Raw genomic sequence first — 21,373 nt, 5'->3', positions numbered from 1 at the left:
ATCAAATTATACAGTATTTTACTGTCTTTATAGCAATCAGTGATATTGTAGATATCCATTTCCACCCACTAATGCAATTTAACATTACCCTGTTATTACTGCCACACAGTCATTACCACCCAGGGCCGCCAGGGGGCCCCCAACCCCAAAAATGTAATAAAATACACTGCATTTTAATAACAAATGGGCCTCACAATGGGCCTCCGGATATCGTCATGGTATTTCTGTGCATTCAAATTGCCATCGATAAAATGTAAAAGTGTGCCTGCCCATACCGTAACCCCACCGCCACCATGGGGCAGTCTGTTCACAACGTTGACATCAGCAAACCGCTCGCCCACACGATAACGTATACATGGTCTGTGGTTGTGAGGCCGAGTTGGACGTACTACCAAATTCTCTAAAACTGCTTACGGTAGAGAAATTAACATTCAATTATCTGGTAAAAGCTCTGGTGGACATTCCTGCAGTCAGCATGCCAATTGCACGCTCCCTCAAACCTTGAGACATCTGTGACATCTGTGGCACTGCACATTTGAGAGTGGTATTTTATTGTCCCAAGCACAAGGTGCACCTGTGTAATGATCATGCTGTTAAATCAACTTCTTGATATGCCACACCTGTCAGGTGGATGGATTATCTTGGCAAAGCAGAAATCCTCACTAAAAGGGATGTAAACAAATTTGAGCACAAAATTTGAGAGAAAAGCTTTTTATGGAACATTTCTGGGATCTTTTATTTCAGCTCATGAAACATGGGACCAACACTTTACATGTTGCATTTATATGGTTGTGTATCTGTGACCAACACATGCATGCCTGTATTTCCAGTCATGTGAAATCTATAGATTAGGGCCTAATTTATTTGTTTCAATTGACTGATTTCCTCATATGAACTGTAACTCAGTAATATATATATATATATATATACAGTTTATAAAAAGAAATTTAACTAAGTCGGGGTCTCAATTTACTATTGAGAGTAGAAATAGTACAATAAACCATGTGCAATTTCAAAATTTGGTTGTGCATCAGCAGTTTTTCTCTGGTTATGTCAGAAGTGTTGGTGCAAATGCTAGCTTGCCACAGGCCGGCGGCACTGCTGATTTCTGCAACGTGAATAGATAGACATCGTCAGTGTTGGGGAGTAGTGAACTACATGTAGTTCAGCTAGTAATTTAACTACATTTTGCAGCACCTTGGTGGTAGTTGAACTCAATTCAAATTTTGGTAGTGTTTTCAGTAGTTAAGTTCTTTTGTTTTGCTATGTAGCAGTGGTAGTTAACTACTGGAACTTATTCAAGCCCATTCCCGCCACCCCGATCATTTTTAAATGTCAATACTATCTCAACATTTTGGACACTATCTCTGAATTTTTAGATACTAAGTCAACATTTAGAGATACTAACTTGACATTTTGAGATACAAACTTGAAATTTCCCAAGTAATTTTGAGATGGTAGAACGTACAGGATATGTTTCTTCATTTGTTGTAGCTTTATGTGTCGATTTTCATCTAGCCACGTTGCAGAGATACGCACAGCAGGTAACGTGTGGTGAACTGCCATTTGCCTCAATACTTTTGATCAGAGGGCAGTTGATTACACTGAAGCACAGATTAATTGTGCACAAGTTCCAAATCAGCCTAAACAACAGTACTTTGTCCCTATTTTCAATGATTTTGCATCAATATTTTGTATTAAACCTAATTAAAAGTGTTGGGGCATATGGGGGCATATGCCAGCTCGCCAGCCCCCACATAATGCCACAAATGAAGAAACATATCCTATAAATATATGTTCTAATATCTCCACATTTCAAGTTAGTATCTAATAATGTCGAGTTAGTATCGCAACATTTTTTGTTAGCATCTCGAAATGTTGAGTTGGTATCTAGAAAAAATGTAGATAGCATCTCCAGATTTTTAGTTAGTATCTCAGAATTTTTAGATACTACCTTGACATTTTGAGATAGTATCGATTTTTTGTGTATTCGTGAGCGGAATGGGCTTCCATAACCAGGGGTTTTTCCCAGGACCCGATTTTAAAAAATGACCTGATTAGAAAACCACTGTCTATCAGTGTATCAGTGTTTTGTTGCTTGTCATGTGTTTTTTTTATGGAACCCAGGAAGAGTAGCTGCTGCAAAAGCTAATGAGAATCCAGTTAAACAAATAAACATATTATATTATAAGTAGTCTATTATATTAAAACACAACATTATAAAAACGTTTTACAGCTGATTTTTTACTATGTCATACCCTTCAACTAGGGCCCAGAGTTTTACCTGGTTCGGTTAGCCTACAAGATCAGGAAAATCTCTTGGCCCCAGAAAAACACTCCCCTCCACCACTCTGGGATGCCACCTCTGAAACCAGCACACAATGTTACAAATTAAGAAACATGTGTGATCTACTGTCGAACATTTGACATATCTCAAAATGCTGACGTAGTACCTACACGTTTAGACTTATGTATCTCAAAATTTCGACTTAGTATATAAAAATGTTGTCTTGCATATCTCTTAACTTATTTTTTTTTTTTGATGCTGAGTATTTTTCTAATTTAGTGGAGATTTTGTTTTTGTTAAATAAATTATTTTTGTATTCTGATGTATCAGGGGGTGCTGCAGCACCCTCAGCACCCCTAATCCCCGCAGCTATGCACACAGGCCTACGATTCGACACGTACTATAATACTATTAGTGTATCTGTAATGTAGTACTGGCAATTAGAGACGTTCGCGACGCCTTTTCAAGGAGGAACGAAAGGAAAACCATATATGTGCTTGAGTTTTCAGAGGCGGTGGGAAATCGGACTTTTCCTCGGCTCGGTGTACTTTGATCATACCCCTTCACTTTCACTAGTGCTGGGTGATATATGTTGAAGAGACCTTGAGCTACATTGATGTGCCACATTTTCCCGGGATTGTCATACAATTGCGAACGCGGATGTGAAACCGTTACTTTATGGGGATGATCCATCAGGTGAAGCAGTGATTCAAGCCAAAGGGGATGGTTCTTGGCATCAAGAACCAAGCGAGGCTTGTGCCAAGAAGGGGGAAGACCAAGAATTGAAAGCGGAGTTTAATTTCTCGTTTTTTGGAGCTCTTGTGTGCGGAAGACACCGAAATAAAACTGTTTTCCTTTTAGGGAAACGCGTTATCCACCCCAAAGCGTCCGGACTGTGTGATAAATCAACAACATAGCAGAGTGACAAAGTACAGGTTGAGTCAAAGGAGTTTATCGGGCTGCGGTTGGAAGAGGAACACTGATCAAGACAGCAGTACAGCAGCATAGGTTTTCATGTCTCCTCTCCACACACCTGTAAAGGTAAGTTTATGCTCTCTATAATAATGCATTATTAGATGATAATGCCAAGTGATTTATTTAGTTTCACCACAGGATGACAACATCGCATGTTTAACACCGGTGGACAAACCTATGATAAAAATTATGTTTATGTTTTTAGTTTTTCTGTTTGATGTACATGTTAGTAATAGCTATCCCCTCAATCTACGTACATTAGGCTTAATGTTTCATGTTATTAATGGCACGTGTTTGTCTGCCACAAAGTGAACGAGGATAGCCTTTGTATAGCAGATAAGACACAGACAGTACAGTATAGGGTGTTACTGATCATATACATGATTTACTGGTGTAATAATAACAAACTGTCTGAGCATGTCAAACAAAACTAATTCATGTGACTGAATACCGGGCAGCCTCATTGAGTCATTGGTAGCATATTCTAATTAGTGCGCAGAGACACAGTTTAATAAAAAATATTTTTTTGGCCACAGTAACATTTCTGTAGCTGTTCACCATAATCTACACCACAATTTCAAGTGTTTAAATGAGTCTTTCTTTGCCGGTTTTGATTGCCTGCACCCCGCCCTTTTGCCAAAACCGCACTTTAGCCTAGAGTACTGCAAGCAGGAAAATGTCCAAGATCTCACTCAGAGATGCTGAAACAATGTACTCATTGCGGACTTTTGGGTCTGGTTTCCTGGACAGAGATTAAGCCTATAGTCCTGGACTAAAAATAACTTTAAATGGAAATTATCCTTAAAGTCGCTCAGGAGGTGCCTTCTTGCTCGACCAACATGAAGTTCTCCAGCAAATCAACTGGAATGTCATATATCCAGAGTGGACAAATAAAACATCTCATGATCCCTTACGATTTTAATTAAAGCCATGGAGACTCTATTAAATGACTAGAGGGGCTATGTCATAATCCCTCACAATGCCATAATGGGGCAAACATGGCAGCCATCTAATTGCAAATGAATGGCAGTAGAGGCATAGGTGATGCATTTCCTGCTTTTACTTATGCCGAAAAATAAAAGTAAGGCATGTGATGTATCAGAATTGGTGTAATAGAATTATAGTCAATCTAAAATATTGTCATATACAGTTGAAGTCGGAAGTTTACATACACTTAGGTTGGAGTCATTAAGATTTGTTTTTCAACCACTCCACAAATGTATTGTTAACAAACTATAGTTTTGGCAAGTCGGTTAGGACATCTACTTTGTGCATGACACAAGTAATTTTTCCAACTATTGTTTACAGACAGATTATTTCACTTATAATTCACTGTATCACAATTCCAGTGGGTCAGAAGTTTACATACACTAAGTTGACTGTGCCTTTAAACAGCTTGAGAAACTCCAGAAACTTTTTAAACAGCTTGAGAAACTCAAAAAAATGATGTCATGGCTTTAGAAGCTTCTAATAGGCAAATTGACATAATTTGAGTCAATTGGAGGTGTCCCTGTGGATGTATTTCAAGGCCTACCTTCAAACTCAGTGCCACTGCTTGACATCATGGGAAAATCAAAAGAAATCAACCAAGACCTCAGAAAAAAATGGTAGACCTCCACAAGTCTGGTTCATCATTGGGAGCAATTTCCAAACGCCTGAAGGTACCACGTTCATCTGTACAAACAATAGCATGCAAGTATAAACACCATGGGACCACGCAGCCGTCATACCGCTCAGGAAGGAGACCTGTTCTGTCTCCTAGAGATGAACGTACTTTGGTGCGAAAAGTGCAAATCAATCCCAGAACAACAGCAAAGGACCTTGTGAAGATGCTGTAGGAAACAGGTACAAAAGTATCTATATCCACAATAAAACACTTTCTATATCGACATAACCTGAAAGGCCGCTCAGCAAAGAAAAAGACACTGCTCAAAAACTGCCATAAAAAAAGCCAAACTACAGTTTGCAACTGCACATGGGGACAAAGATTGTACTTTTTGGAGAAATATCCTCTGGTCTGATGAAACAAAAATAGAACTGTTTGGCCATAATGACCATGGTTGTGTTTGGGGGAAAAAGGGGGATGCTTGCAAGCTGAAAAACACCATCCCAACCATGAAGCACAGGGGTGGCAGCATCCTGTTGTGGGGGTGCTTTGCTGCAGGAGGGACTGGTGCACTTCACAAAAGTAGATGGCATCATGAGGCAGGAAATGATGTGGATATATTGAAGCAACATCTCAAGACATCAGTCAGGAAGTTGAAGCTTGGTCGCAAATGGGTCTTCGAAATAGACAATGACCCGAAGCATACTTCCAAAGTTGTGGCAAAATGGCTTAAGGACCACACAGTCAAGGTATAGGAGTGGCCATCATAAAGCCTTGACCTCAATCCCATAGAACATTTGTGGGCAGAACTGAAAAAGTGTGTGCGAGCAAGGAGGCCTACAAACCTGACTCAGTTACACCAGCTCTGTCAGGAGGAATGGGACAAAATTCACCCAATTTAGTGTGGGAAGCTTGTGGAAGGTTACCCAAAAAGTTTGACCCAAGTTAAACAATTTAAAAGCAATGCTACCAAATACTAATTGAGTGTATGTAAACTTCTGACCCACTGGGAATGTGATGAAAGAAATAAAAGCTGAAAGAAATCCTTTCCCCTACTATTATTCTGACATTTCACATTTTTTAAATAAAGCGGTGATCCTAACTGGCCTAAGACAGAGAATTTTTACTAGGATTAAACGTCAGGAATTAGTGAAAAACTGAGTTTAAATGTATTTGGCTAAGGTGTATGTAAACTTCTCACTTCAACTGTAATTATAAATACAATTTATACCGTTTTTTATTTTATTTTTTTAACACATTTACAGTATAAATAGCCTCTACAATATATTTATAGTATGGCATTGTGGGTACTTGTTTCTGATTGAATGCAATGGCTATAGTTCATTCCTATTGTACATGTTCTATGTTTCAGCTGCTTTTAAAAACATTATTGGCATTGTTGTATTCGATTTTCATAATAGTGAGCTAGGACTGATAGTTTGGTTAGCTAAACAAGCAAGTCTGTTTGTTTGGTTACCAAGGCAACTACTGTAGCTATCTAGTAAACTCGCCATCTCCTTCAGTGGATGTTGAACACATTTCTACCAGCAAATAAACACATTTCTAGCGTTGACATGTGTTCAATTATGGCAGTGGTATAAAAGGGATAATCAACTTGGCGCTCTATCTGTTCTCTGGAAAATAATGCAACTCCTTGGAAGATTAGTTCCAAATCCGCTAGCAAGTGGTTGAACACACCTTCCATGTAGTTCATTATTTTGCATAGAGTGCATAGTTGATTATCCCTTACGTAAACAGACCATAAAATGTCTCATATTTTGTTTTCTCAGAAAGTTGTGAGTCCTATTATATGATACAATATCATTACTTGTTACATTTACAACTTCTCTAAGTCCTATCGTAAATGAATTCGAACCAGTGTGTATGGCTGTAGAGATTGACTGGGTTGTTTGAATAGAGTGTTGGCGTATTGGCAGTTCATTTGAAAAAATGTATGGAATCATTCCTCTAAAACTGACAGGCTAGCTAGATAACACACACACAGTGCAGACATTTTTTCCCTTTCATTGTTTTACACAATATCTTATCACAGCACTGGCAAACCAACTCCCTGACCAAGATGGCTGACCTTTGGACCATGATAAGAAGGTTCATGCCCATTCTAGTATTCTAATGCCTAATTCTGTGATTGAACACCCCTTATTAGTCATGGGAGAGATCCCTATCATGGCAGAGAGTGAAGTCTGAATAAGTGTAGTAATACTTGAATCTGAAACGACCACAGTCATATTTATAGTCAACCAGGATGAATTCATCTCAGCCAGGTTTTAAGCGGGGGATCAACTGGTTGGAGCTATTTTCAGGGGAACATCCCTCCTTCAATGTCACTCACTGCCAATATAAACGGGCAAGATTTCCCCTGCCAACATGTTGTGTGTGTATATGCACCTATTCAATAGCAAACACAGATTATTCACTGGCACTGGACCGAACTGAATTAGAATTCCTTGTCTTCTTTGACAAGCCTTCTGAAGATCTTTGTTGGAGGATTTCCAAACGTGCAATTCCTAATTATCGTTTGTAAATCCCTCCAACACAAATGTTTTTCACAACTGTGTTTTTTCTGTCTCTTACTTACAATGCGGAAAGTTTTCGGAAAGTTTTCAGACCCCTTGACTTTTTGCACATTTTGTTACATTACAGCCTTATTCTAAAATTGATTAAATTGTTCTTTTTTTTACTGATCAATCTACACACAATACTCCATAATGAAAAAGCAAAAACATGTTTTTAGATGTTTTTGAAAATGTATTTTAAAAAAAATATATATATATATAAATATATCACATTAACATAAATATTCAGACCCTTTACCCAGTACTTTGTTAAAGCACCTTTGGCAGCGATTACAGCCTCAAGTTTTCTTAGGTATGACGCTACAAGCTTGGCACACCTGTATTTGGGGAGTGTCTCCCTCAATCCTGACTAGTCTACCAGTTCCTGATGTTAAAAGCCATCCCCACAGCATGATGCTGCCAGCACCATGCTACACCATAGGCATGGTGCCAGGTTTCCTCCAGACATGACACTTAACTGAGCAGAGAATCTTGTTATTCATGGTCTGGGAGTCTTTTAGGTGCCTTTTTTGGCAAACTCCAAGCAGGCTGTCGTGCCTTTTACTGATGCGTGGCTTTTGTCTGGCCACTCTACCATAAAGGCCTGATTGGTGCAGTGCTGCAGAGATGGTTGTCCTTCTGGAAGGTTCTCCCATCTCCACAGAGGAACTCTGGAGTTCTGTTAGAGTGACCATCGGGTTCTTGGTCAACTCCCTGACCAAGGCACATCCCCCCCGATTGCTCAGTTTGGCCTGGCTGCCAGCTCAAGGAAGAGCCTTGGTGGTTCCAAACTCAGTCCAATAAGAATGATGGAGGCCACTGTGTCCTTGGGGACCATCAATGCTGCATACATTTTTGGTACCCATCCCCAGATCTGTGATTCAACACAATCCTGTCTTGGAGCACAAATTCACTGTCAACTGTGGGACCTTATAGAGACAAGTGTGTGCCTTTCCAAATCATGTCCAATCAATTGAATTTACCACAGGTGGACTCCAAGTTGTAGAAACATCTCTAGGATGATCAATAGAAACAGGATGCACCTCAGCTCAATTTAATAGCAAAGGGTTTGAATACGTTTGTAAAAAGGTATTTCTCTTTTCTGTTTTTAATACATTTTCAAAAATTTCAAAAATACTGTTTTCACTTTGTCATTATGGGGTATTGTTTGTAGATTGATGAGGACATTTAAAAAATTTTTAAACCATTTTAGAATAAGGCTGTAACGTAACAAGATGTGGATAAAGGAAAGGGGTCTGAATACTTTCCTATTGAACTGTATTTTGAACATGGCCGTGTAGCGTGACCTTATACATAACCTTAGAGCTGGACTGAAGCTGGAGTCTTGGGGGAGAAAGGGTATTGTTTGCCTTTTTGGACCATATCAAATGGAAGAATGGGAAATAGGAATTGGCCATGGAATCTGAACGGAGCAACAGGATGCGACCCAAACCCTCCCTCTCCCTCTCTGAGTGTTCAGGCCGCTGCAGTCTGGAGCTTAAATGCCAATAAGTCCTGTTTGCTTTGAAAGCTGGCATTCCGTTCCTTCCTCAGCCCAGTTCCATCCTTTTTGTAATAGAAACAGACCCCTCTCTTTCAGCAACTTGTCCTCTCTTCGTTCCCCCTAACCCCCTAACTTCAGGAGTGTGAACCCCCTTCCTCCAAATGCTCAGAGGGAATAGGCTTAATCCCCATTTCCTCCTGAAGGAATTTGGACTGATGAGCTTCCCAGCTCTGTGCAAATGGGTCCCCCAGCAGAAGTAAAGAGAGAGCCAGCCAATACCAGCAGGGCACATTTGAATATACAGCACAGCCAGAAACCTGCACACAACAATGCAGTCTTGGCTTTGGTCTCTAGATTTTTATTAGATCAGTGATGTATGGAGACAGAAGTACAGTATGTGTATGTCTCATTGGTCTATGTGGGTTTACCTGCCTATGATGAAAGTATGTTCTTTGAATTGCAAGATATGGTGATCTGTATTTTGTGACTGTCTGACACTCCTTTGTTTTGTCCATTGGAGCTGACACACTCGGCTCTGATTTGTCGGTCACTTTTTAGGACTCTCTAAATCCAAATGCAGAATAATAGTAGAGTATTTGTTTGGGACAGAGAAATAACTACCATATTCCTCAATGCTGTTCAGAATGAGCTCTAGCGGCGACAGTGAGAGAACGGGATACTCAGAATGAGCTCTAGCGGCGACAGTGAGAGAACGGGACACCACAAAATGACAGACCTCACAGTTCACTCAGTGGCCAGGAAGCTTTTTAAAGGGCTGTCTGGTTCGAAGATGTGCTAAGAAAAAGAGACAGAGAGAGAAAGAGAGAGAGGGGGAGGGGGGAGAGAGAGAGTGATGTGTTCACTCTGATTTGATAAGCCGTTTAGTTTTTTCTTAGAGGCAGCTGTGTGTGGTTATGTGATTTTATTCCCATGTACAGGTGTGTATATTGTGGGTGTGTGTGGCTGTGAATGTGTTCCTCTGTCTGTCAGGTGACTCAAGACCAGACTGTCTCTTGGGAGTGTTTTCCATGAGTCATCAATCCCTCCTCTCCCTCTCATGCACACACATACATGTGTCTCCTCCCATGGGTCCAAGGCCCCCAATATTTCCTTGCAACGCCTTCATTGTAAATCCCCGTCTCCCCATCCACAGTACTCCAACTTTCAGCTCCATCTCCCTCCCAAAACCTCTTCATCTCCCTCCCAATACCCCTTAATCTCCCTCCCAATACCTCTTCATTTCCCTCCCAATACCTCTTCATCTCCCTCCCAATACCTCTTCATCTCACTCCAAATACCTCTTCATCTCACTCCAAATACCTCTTCATCTCCCTCCCAATACCTCTTCATCTCCCTCCCAATACCTCTTCATCTCCCTCCCAATACCTCTTCATCTCCCTCCCAATACCTCTTCATCTCCCTCCCAATACCTCTTCATCTCCATCCGATTACCTCTTCATCTCCCTCCCAATACCTCTTCATCTCCCTCCCAATACCTCTTCATCTCACTCCAAATACCTCTTCATCTCCCACCCAATACCTCTTCATCTCCCACCCAATGGCTCTTCATCTCTCAACCAATGCCTCTTCATCTCCCTCCCAATACCTCTTCATCTCCCTCCCAATACCTCTTCATCTCCCTCCCAGTACCTCTTCATGTCACTCCCAATACCTCTTCATCTCACTCCAAATACCTCTTCGTCTCCCTCCCAATACCTCTTCGTCTGCCTCCCAATACCTCTTCATCTCCCTCCCAATACCTCTTCATCTCACTCCAAATACCTATTCATCTCCCTCCCAATACCTCTTCATCTCCCTCCCAATACCTCTTCATCTCCCTCCCAATACCTCTTCATCTCACTCCAAATACCTCTTCCTCTCCCTCCCAATACCTCTTCATCTCTCAACCAATACCTCTTCATCTCCCTCCCAATACCTCTTCATCTCCCTCCCAATGGCTCTTCATCTCCCACCCAATGGCTCTTCATCTCCCACCCAATACCTCTTCATCTCCCCCACAATACCTCTTCATCTCCCCCACAATACCTCTTAATCTCCCCCACAATACCTCTTAATCTCCCCCACAATACCTCTTCATCTCCCACCCAATACCTCTTCATACCCACCCAATACCTCTTCATCTCCCACCCAATACCTCTTCATCTCCCACCCAATACCTCTTCATCTCCCACCCAATGGCTCTTCATCTCCCACCCAATGGCTCTTCATCTCGCACCCAATGGCTCTTAATCTCCCACCCAATGGCTCTTCATCTCTCAACCAATACCTCTTCATCTCCCCCACAAAACCTCTTCATCTCCCCCACAATACCTCTTCATCTCCCCCACAATACCTCTTCATCTCCCACCCAATACCTCTTCATCTCCCACCCAATGGCTCTTCATCTCTCAACCAATACCTCTTCATCTTCCACCCAATACCTCTTCATCTTCCACCCAATACCTCTTCATCTCCCCCACAATACCTCTTCATCTCCCCCACAATACCTCTTCATCTCCCACCCAATACCTCTTCATCTCCAACCCAATACCTCTTCATTTCCCACCCAATACCTCTTCATTTCCCACCCAATACCTCTTCATCTCCCACCCAATACCTCTTCATCTCCCCCACAATACCTCTTCATCTCCCCCACAATACCTCTTAATCTCCCCCACAATACCTCTTAATCTCCCCACAATACCTCTTCATCTCCCACCCAATACCTCTTCATCTCCCACCCAATACCTCTTCATCTCCCACCCAATACCTCTTCTTTTCCCTCCCAATACCTCTTCATCTCCCTCCCAATACCTCTTCATCTCCCTCCCAATACCTCTTCATCTCACTCCAAATACCTCTTCATCTCCCTCCCAATACCTCTTCATCTCCCTCCCAATACCTCTTCATCTCCCTCCCAATACCTCTTCATCTCCCTCCCAATACCTCTTCATCTCCATCCGAATACCTCTTCATCTCCCTCCCAATACCTCTTCATCTCCCTCCCAATACCTCTTCATCTCACTCCAAATACCTCTTCATCTCCCACCCAATACCTCTTCATCTCCCACCCAATGGCTCTTCATCTCTCAACCAATGCCTCTTCATCTCCCTCCCAATACCTCTTCATGTCACTCCCAATACCTCTTCATCTCACTCCAAATACCTCTTCGTCTCCCTCCCAATACCTCTTCGTCTCCCTCCCAATACCTCTTCATCTCCCTCCCAATACCTCTTCATCTCACTCCAAATACCTATTCATCTCCCTCCCAATACCTCTTCATCTCCCTCCCAATACCTCTTCATCTCCCTCCCAATACCTCTTCATCTCACTCCAAATACCTCTTCCTCTCCCTCCCAATACCTCTTCATCTCTCAACCAATACCTCTTCATCTCCCTCCCAATACCTCTTCATCTCCCTCCCAATGGCTCTTCATCTCCCACCCAATGGCTCTTCATCTCCCACCCAATACCTCTTCATCTCCCCCACAATACCTCTTCATCTCCCCCACAATACCTCTTCATCTCCCACCCAATACCTCTTCATCTCCCACCCAATACCTCTTCATCTCCCACCCAATGGCTCTTCATCTCCCACCCAATGGCTCTTCATCTCCCACCCAATACCTCTTCATCTCCCACCCAATGGCTCTTCATCTCTCAACCAATGCCTCTTCATCTCCCTCCCAATACCTCTTCATCTCCCTCCCAATACCTCTTCATCTCCCTCCCAATACCTCTTCATGTCACTCCCAATACCTCTTCATCTCACTCCAAATACCTCTTCGTCTCCCTCCCAATACCTCTTCGTCTCCCTCCCAATACCTCTTCATCTCCCTCCCAATACCTCTTCATCTCACTCCAAATACCTATTCATCTCCCTCCCAATACCTCTTCATCTCCCTCCCAATACCTCTTCATCTCACTCCAAATACCTCTTCCTCTCCCTCCCAATACCTCTTCATCTCTCAACCAATACCTCTTCATCTCCCTCCCAATACCTCTTCATCTCCCTCCCAATGGCTCTTCATCTCCCACCCAATGGCTCTTCATCTCCCACCCAATACCTCTTCATCTCCCCCACAATACCTCTTCATCTCCCCCACAATACCTCTTAATCTCCCCCACAATACCTCTTAATCTCCCCCACAATACCTCTTCATCTCCCACCCAATACCTCTTCATCTCCCACCCAATACCTCTTCATCTCCCACCCAATACCTCTTCATCTCCCACCCAATACCTCTTCATCTCCCACCCAATGGCTCTTCATCTCCCACCCAATGGCTCTTCATCTCGCACCCAATGGCTCTTCATCTCCCACCCAATGGCTCTTCATCTCTCAACCAATACCTCTTCATCTCCCCCACAATACCTCTTCATCTCCCCCACAATACCTCTTCATCTCCCCCACAATACCTCTTCATCTCCCCCACAATACCTCTTCATCTCCCCCACAATACCTCTTCATCTCCCACCCAATACCTCTTCATCTCCCACCCAATGGCTCTTCATCTCTCAACCAATACCTCTTCATCTTCCACCCAATACCTCTTCATCTTCCACCCAATACCTCTTCATCTCCCCCACAATACCTCTTCATCTCCCACCCAATACCTCTTCCTCTCCCTCCCAATACCTCTTCATCTCTCAACCAATACCTCTTCATCTCCCTCCCAATACCTCTTCATCTCCCTCCCAATGGCTCTTCATCTCCCACCCAATGGCTCTTCATCTCCCCCACAATACCTCTTCATCTCCCCCACAATACCTCTTCATCTCCCCCACAATACCTCTTCATCTCCCACCCAATACCTCTTCATCTCCCACCCAATGGCTCTTCATCTCTCAACCAATACCTCTTCATCTTCCACCCAATACCTCTTCATCTTCCACCCAATACCTCTTCATCTCCCCCACAATACCTCTTCATCTCCCCCACAATACCTCTTCATCTCCCACCCAATACCTCTTCATCTCCCACCCAATACCTCTTCATTTCCCACCCAATACCTCTTCATTTCCCACCCAATACCTCTTCATCTCCCACCCAATACCTCTTCATCTCCCCCACAATACCTCTTCATCTCCCCCACAATACCTCTTAATCTCCCCCACAATGCCTCTTAATCTCCCCCACAATACCTCTTAATCTCCCCCACAATACCTCTTCATCTCCCACCCAATACCTCTTCATCTCCCACCCAATACCTCTTCATCTCCCACCCAATACCTCTTCATTTCCCTCCCAATACCTCTTCATCTCCCTCCCAATACCTCTTCATCTCCCTCCAAATACCTCTTCATCTCCCTCCCAATACCTCTTCATCTCCCTCCCAATACCTCTTCATCTCCCTCCCAATACCTCTTCATCTCCCTCCCAATACCTCTTCATCTCCCTCCCAATACCTCTTCATCTCCCTCCCAATACCTCTTCATCTCCCTCCCAATACCTCTTCATCTCCCTCCCAATACCTCTTCATCTCCCTCCCAATACCTCTTCATCTCCATCCGAATACCTCTTCATCTCCCTCCCAATACCTCTTCATCTCCCTCCCAATACCTCTTCATCTCACTCCAAATACCTCTTCATCTCCCACCCAATACCTCTTCATCTCCCACCCAATGGCTCTTCATCTCTCAACCAATGCCTCTTCATCTCCCTCCCAATACCTCTTCATCTCCCTCCCAATACCTCTTCATCTCCCTCCCAATACCTCTTCATGTCACTCCCAATACCTCTTCATCTCACTCCAAATACCTCTTCGTCTCCCTCCCAATACCTCTTCGTCTCCCTCCCAATACCTCTTCATCTCCCTCCCAATACCTCTTCATCTCACTCCAAATACCTATTCATCTCCCTCCCAATACCTCTTCATCTCCCTCCCAATACCTCTTCATCTCCCTCCCAATACCTCTTCATCTCACTCCAAATACCTCTTCCTCTCCCTCCCAATACCTCTTCATCTCTCAACCAATACCTCTTCATCTCCCTCCCAATACCTCTTCATCTCCCTCCCAATGGCTCTTCATCTCCCACCCAATGGCTCTTCATCTCCCACCCAATACCTCTTCATCTCCCCCACAATACCTCTTCATCTCCCCCACAATACCTCTTAATCTCCCCCACAATACCTCTTAATCTCCCCCACAATACCTCTTCATCTCCCACCCAATACCTCTTCATCTCCCACCCAATACCTCTTCATCTCCCACCCAATACCTCTTCATCTCCCACCCAATACCTCTTCATCTCCCACCCAATGGCTCTTCATCTCCCACCCAATGGCTCTTCATCTCGCACCCAATGGCTCTTCATCTCCCACCCAATGGCTCTTCATCTCTCAACCAATACCTCTTCATCTCCCCCACAATACCTCTTCATCTCCCCCACAATACCTCTTCATCTCCCCCACAATACCTCTTCATCTCCCCCACAATACCTCTTCATCTCCCCCACAATACCTCTTCATCTCCCACCCAATACCTCTTCATCTCCCACCCAATGGCTCTTCATCTCTCAACCAATACCTCTTCATCTTCCACCCAATACCTCTTCATCTTCCACCCAATACCTCTTCATCTCCCCCACAATACCTCTTCATCTCCCCCACAATACCTCTTCATCTCCCACCCAATACCTCTTCATCTCCCACCCAATACCTCTTCATTTCCCACCCAATACCTCTTCATTTCCCACCCAATACCTCTACATCTCCCTCCCAATACCTCTTCATCTCCCACCCAATACCTCTTCATCTCCCTCCCAATACCTCTTCATCTCCCTCCCAATACCATCTCTCCCTCCCTATACCTCTTCATCTCCCACCCAATACCTCTTCATCTCCCTCCCTATACCTCTTCATCTCCCACCCAATACCTCTTCCTCCCCCTCCCAATACCTCTTCATCTCCCTCCCAATACCATCTCTCCCTCCCTATACCTTTTCATCTCCCTCCCTATACCTTTTCATCTCCCTCCCAATACCTCTTCATCTCCCTCCCAATACCTCTTCATCTCCCTCCCTGACTCCATGCACAATGTATAACACCTCTCCACCTTTCCTGGCACCTCTGTGCCCACTAAGCCCCCACCCTTCTGTCTATGGTAAAGTGCTAAAACAGAATACTGTGTTGTCACCTCCTACAGTACAATACAGTGACAGACAAGACAGACAAGACAGACAGACAAGACAGACAGACAGACAGACAGACAGAGACAATACATCTCAGCATCTATAATTAGTCCCGTGCATGCACAAAGAGAAATGGAATTTCCCTCCTGGCGTGTTGTTTGACTGCCTCTTGGATCCTAGTGCCTTCCCCATTGCCTTTCTTTATGGCCCCATTCTTTACTCCAGCCGATGACACATTTATAGAGGTCCAGAAACTTTGGATGTTACAGCTTTCCCGGGCCAATTTGATGGATTTACTTCCTCCCTTATGGAAGCTCTTTAGGGGATTGATGGCCTTTGTGTGCAATCATGACACATCCCAGAAAGGAACAGAACACAGGATCATTTTGGTCTCTCGTCTCTGATTGCTGACGTCACAAGGTCGATGTCAACTGCCCCACCCATGCCAGGTAGTGTCACAGTTACACCTACTTTTCCCTGGTGACATCGCCACATTGTTTACTCGGTAATTGCTCACATGTAGCATATTACTGAAGAACACAGCTGCTATTTTGTTGGAGCGGCTGCTTGACGTAGTTAACCAGAAGTGCAACTTCTCAGTTTTGGACAGAGGAGCCTCTGAGAGTTGTAAAGCGGGCCTACATAGGCCAACAGATGTTGATTCAACCCAGCTCAAAATAGAAAGCCTGTCCATCACACCCAATTTCAAATCTTCTCAAATCACATTTAGTGTTCGTCATTGGCCATAGCAGCACAACTGTGTCCATCTGCTTCAAATAACCTCAGGTGACCAGTCCAGATCATAAATAAATTGTCTGCTATGAAACGGTACATATTACATCTTTATATTTAGATACACTTTAAACCAATGAGCTTTTAACCCTTAATCCTAAAAGCCACCGGGTCTCCTGTAATCCACCATGACTCAACCAAACTCAATGTATTATCCGCTACTGGTCAGCTGCTAGACAGAGAATATTGTCTCTGACTAGAATTCTGAGGGTCATGTTGATTTAGTGGTTGAGACGACTGAGTGTTCAGCTCATTAATTGAGCGCCCGAGATAACAAAAGAACAACTGCTGCACGGCAGACCACATACCGGGTTCCCTACATTCAGTAGCCTAAACACCGGCATGGGACCAGACCTCTTTAAACTATTGCCCTTACCTCTCTTGACCAAACACTTTCAGTTTATTGTATGTGCCTGTGTGTATATTTCTGGGGGCGAATGTATGAGTCTGTGTATGTGTGTTAGTGTGTGTTCCGCGTGCCGCCCCCCTACCCAGCGTTTTTCATTATGATCAGGGGCTTGTCCAGGCCTCCCTCCCCACTCCCTCCCTCACACAAAAGAAGCCCTTTGTTGTCTGAGAGAATAAGGAGGTGGCAGGAGAGAAGAGTCTGGGCTGTGGCCCACTGTATGGGCTGCTGGGCCTCTCTGACCCAGGGGGAACATGAAGGTCAGCTGGTCCTCTGACAATGGCCACTGCCCGCCCTGCCTTTGGATGGACAATGGAGCAGCCTCCCTGTCGCTGACGCACGCCCCCGTTGTTGTGGTCCCCAGCGGTCATCGTCCCTCCCTCTCTCTCTGTATTTATTTATGTTTTTGTAGCACCCCCCCATCCTCCAAACCTGACCCCCTCTGTGACCGTGTTAACTGTTGAACATCCCAAGGTTGCCCCCCCCTCCCCACACACATACTGTATGCTCAAGAGTACTGTGTGTGTGTGTGTGTGTGTGTGTGTGTGTGTGTGTGTGTGTGTGTGTGTGTGTGTGTGTGTGTGTGTGTGTGTGTGTGTGTGTGTGTGTGTGTGTGTGTGTGTGTGTGTGTGTGTGTGTGTGTGTGTGTGTGTGTGTGTGTGCGCGCGTGTGTGTGCGTGTGTCTCTGTGTCTGTGTGTGTGCATTCAGTTGTTCAGTAGGTTGACCGCTTCTCTCTCATCATATCCTTGACACAGATTGCAGGGAAGTTTGATGAGGTCACTCTGTATGTTTTTGAGAGATGTTTGGGATTGTGGCATCAATTATCTCAAGTTAGTAGAGCTATAAGCTGTCAGCTCAGATGGTAGAGCTGAGGAACCAATAGCAGTGGATGAACCGCAGACGCTTCAGAACATATAAATATTTTTTAAGTAAAAGCAGCTGATCAGTTTTAGAGATTTAAAACAGTTAAATGTTTGTTTTGTTGTTTCTCCTCACTTAGCTAGGAAAATTAGCTAGCTAGCTTGGTGGATAGCCAATTACTGTTATTTAAATCTGTTTGGAATCCTATCTTGCGTCATGCCTATAATTTTGAGATGGGACCAGTCAGCCGGCCAGACGGGACCGACCGGATGGAATTGTTAATAGGAATCAGGCAATTGTTTATTATATCATGCAATTGGTAATAGGAATCAACAGAGTAAAGTAATGGCTCGACTGACATCTGCATTGTTCTGTGGATGAACACTTGATCAAAGAGTTCAACAGCATAACAGACACTTGATCAAAGAGTTCAACAGCATAACAGACACTTGATCAATGAGTTCAACAGCATAACAGACACTTGATCAATGAGTTCAACAGCATAACAGACACTTGATCAATGAGTTCAACAGCATAACAGACACTTGTTCAAAGAGTTCAACAGCATAAGAGACACTTGATCAAAGAGTTCAACAGCATAACAGACACTTGTTCAAAGAGTTCAACAGCATAAGAGACACTTGATCAATGAGTTCAACAGCATAACAGACACTTGATCAATGAGTTCAACAGCATAACAGACACTTGATCAATGAGTTCAACAGCATAACAGACACTTGATCAATGAGTTCAACAGCATAACAGACACTTGATCAATGAGTTCAACAGCATAACAGACACTTGATCAATGAGTTCAACAGCATAACAGGCACTTGCGTTAGAATAATGAAGTGCAGAGCATAGTAGTTAAGCTGACTTCAGAAGATTCACTTCAGAGTAGATGTCGGGAATTAGAACACAAAGTGATTTTTGTTGGATTTTTCCCAGCCATACAACCTTTTGTTTTAACTAGGAATATAGCTTCATAATCCCTTAATCCATTTTATTATGGCCTTAATGAGCCACATTATGGTTTGTTTTTTAATAACTGTTTTATGGAAAATGGAACACATCCGTTGCTAAAACTGTACATCACTATAGAAAAGTACAGGCTGAGCCTGAACTAAGTTAAAAATATACAACTCAAGCCTGTAGTCAGTGAAAAATGCACATCTAGTGCAATTTTATTTCACTCACGCAAACAGGCATACACCGATACAATCACACACAGACACACAGAACAAACACACAGAGCACACACAGATGCATGCACACGCGCACACATACATGCACACACACATACACACACACACACACACACACACACTCTGAAGCAACTGTCCAGCTGTTCTCTCCCGTACTTGGGTTCTGTCAGCGCAAAGGTTGATTTCTATCCGTTGGCCGCGTCAGATAGCATAGCCGAGCTGAAAGCGCTCTCGGATGCACCTGGAGCAGCAGCACGAGCGATCCGACCACAATGTGCCAAATTACAGGGCCTGAAGAGGCCTCTCACAGCCTATCCTTCATGAGGATAAAGTGACATGTACCAGGAACATGTTTGAGTGCTCAGAGAACAGTACAGTGTACACTGTTGTACAAGGGGGCTTGGGGGTGGCTGCTACGCTTCAGCAGAGCCTCTTTATCCTGACTGTAACCTCAGAGTTAACCAGCTGTTGGCCCGTTTCCACCCCTCTCTCTCAAACAACCCAACAACTTGTACCCCCCCACCCCACAGACAAACACTATTAGAAACTGCACTTAAGAGGTTTTGGGGGGGGGGGGGGGGGGAGAAAAGTTAATTCTTACCACAATCCTGTTTCTGGAATTCAGGAATTTCACAGCAAACAAGCGGTGGAGCCAAGAAAGTATGTTTGGGGTAGACCGGCAGGGCCGAGCGGTGCTCTGATGTCTTCATCGTAGGAAGAGACGTGGCTTTTAATGAGGTAATACAGTACTGGAAACAGGCTCTGGAAGTGAAATGGGGGAGTTGTGGTGAGATATGTTTTTGAGGACACGGCTTGGAATAGGTCCAGGGCAATTTCTACATTTCTCATGGCTGCAAAAAGTCCAGAGCAGATCATTAAACTTGGCTAATGAAGTAACTTTTGACTTCCATCACAGACATGAAGCATTATGATAGATGGAGAGAGGCCTCTATGGCCTGCGTCATGCCAACACAAACACAAAGACATGGTTCTTTGTTCCCAATATTGAAGATTTCAATTTGAACTCCTACACAACCCACAGAATGGTGCTCAGGACAATGACAGATTAGAGGGATTGCTTCATTCCCAGTAGATGAAGCAATTTCCTTGCTCTGTCATGCTGTGAAATTCTTTGCAAAACAAGCAAGTTAGAAGATTTTCGAACAGAAATGTCCAATTTCGGTGTCAAGAACATTTCCCTCCGATACTCGACTTGGAGTACCCTAATCGCTGCCACTCGCCATACTTCCTCGATGATGTTTCGGCTGTGGAGTTTTTTTTGAGGAGAGTCTTTACAATGTAGGACATCCCTGCTGTCTGCAGCTGTCTCGCGAAGAAGTGAAAGATATGGGTCAAGAGAGATTGACGACCGGGGCAGGTGCCGAGGAAGTCAGGGCCCTATCTCCCAGCCATAAACAAACGCCTCACATCTAACACGGAGCGCTGAATCTTTCCTTGTCTCAGTCTGTCATCCCCACATGTTTTAGGATGACTTCCATCATTCCTGTTCCCAAGAACGCAAAGGCTTCTAGCCACAATATGACTAATGCCTTGCACTCACATCTGCAGTCATGAAGTGCTTTGAAAGGCTTGCTATGGCACACATCCACTCTAGACCCACCCAATTTGCATACCGCCCCAACAGATCCATAGATGATGCAATCTCAATTGCACTCCACGCTGCCCTCACCCACCTAGATACAGTAAGAGGAGTACCTACAGTATGTGAGAATGCTGTTCATAGACTACAGCTCGGCATTCAACACCATTGTCCCCTCCACACTCATCACCAAGCTTAGGACCTTGGGACTGAGCACCTCCCTCGACAACTGGATCCTGGTCTTCCTGACGGGCTGACCCCAGGTGGTGAGGGTAGGCAACATCACCTCCGCCACGCTGACCCTCAACACAGGAGCCCCACAGGGGTGTGTGCTTAGTCCCCTCCACTACTTTCTGTTCACGATTCCAACACCATCATCAAGTTTGCTGACAACACGACTGTGGTAGGCCTGATCACCGGCAAT

General features: G+C 44.0%; 1 protein-coding gene across 1 annotated transcript in view; it reads left to right on the top strand.

Annotated features, from left to right (window-relative positions):
- The first annotated feature begins 2,612 nt into the window (after positions 1-2,612).
- LOC110503626 (uncharacterized) overlaps positions 2,613-21,373 on the top strand; it is a 58,754-nt gene continuing 39,993 nt past the window's right edge. The window contains exon 1 of the mRNA XM_090218179.1: positions 2,613-3,328. The gene's annotated coding sequence lies outside the window, so the exon portion shown is untranslated. The remainder of the gene's footprint in view (positions 3,329-21,373) is intronic.

Source organism: Oncorhynchus mykiss, chromosome 24, assembly GCF_057628025.1.
Source record: "Oncorhynchus mykiss isolate SJ-2025 chromosome 24, ASM5762802v1, whole genome shotgun sequence".
NCBI lineage: Eukaryota > Metazoa > Chordata > Actinopteri > Salmoniformes > Salmonidae > Oncorhynchus > Oncorhynchus mykiss.
The sequence above is the reverse complement of the archived record's forward strand: the minus strand, read 5'-3'. Positions and strand labels throughout refer to the sequence as shown.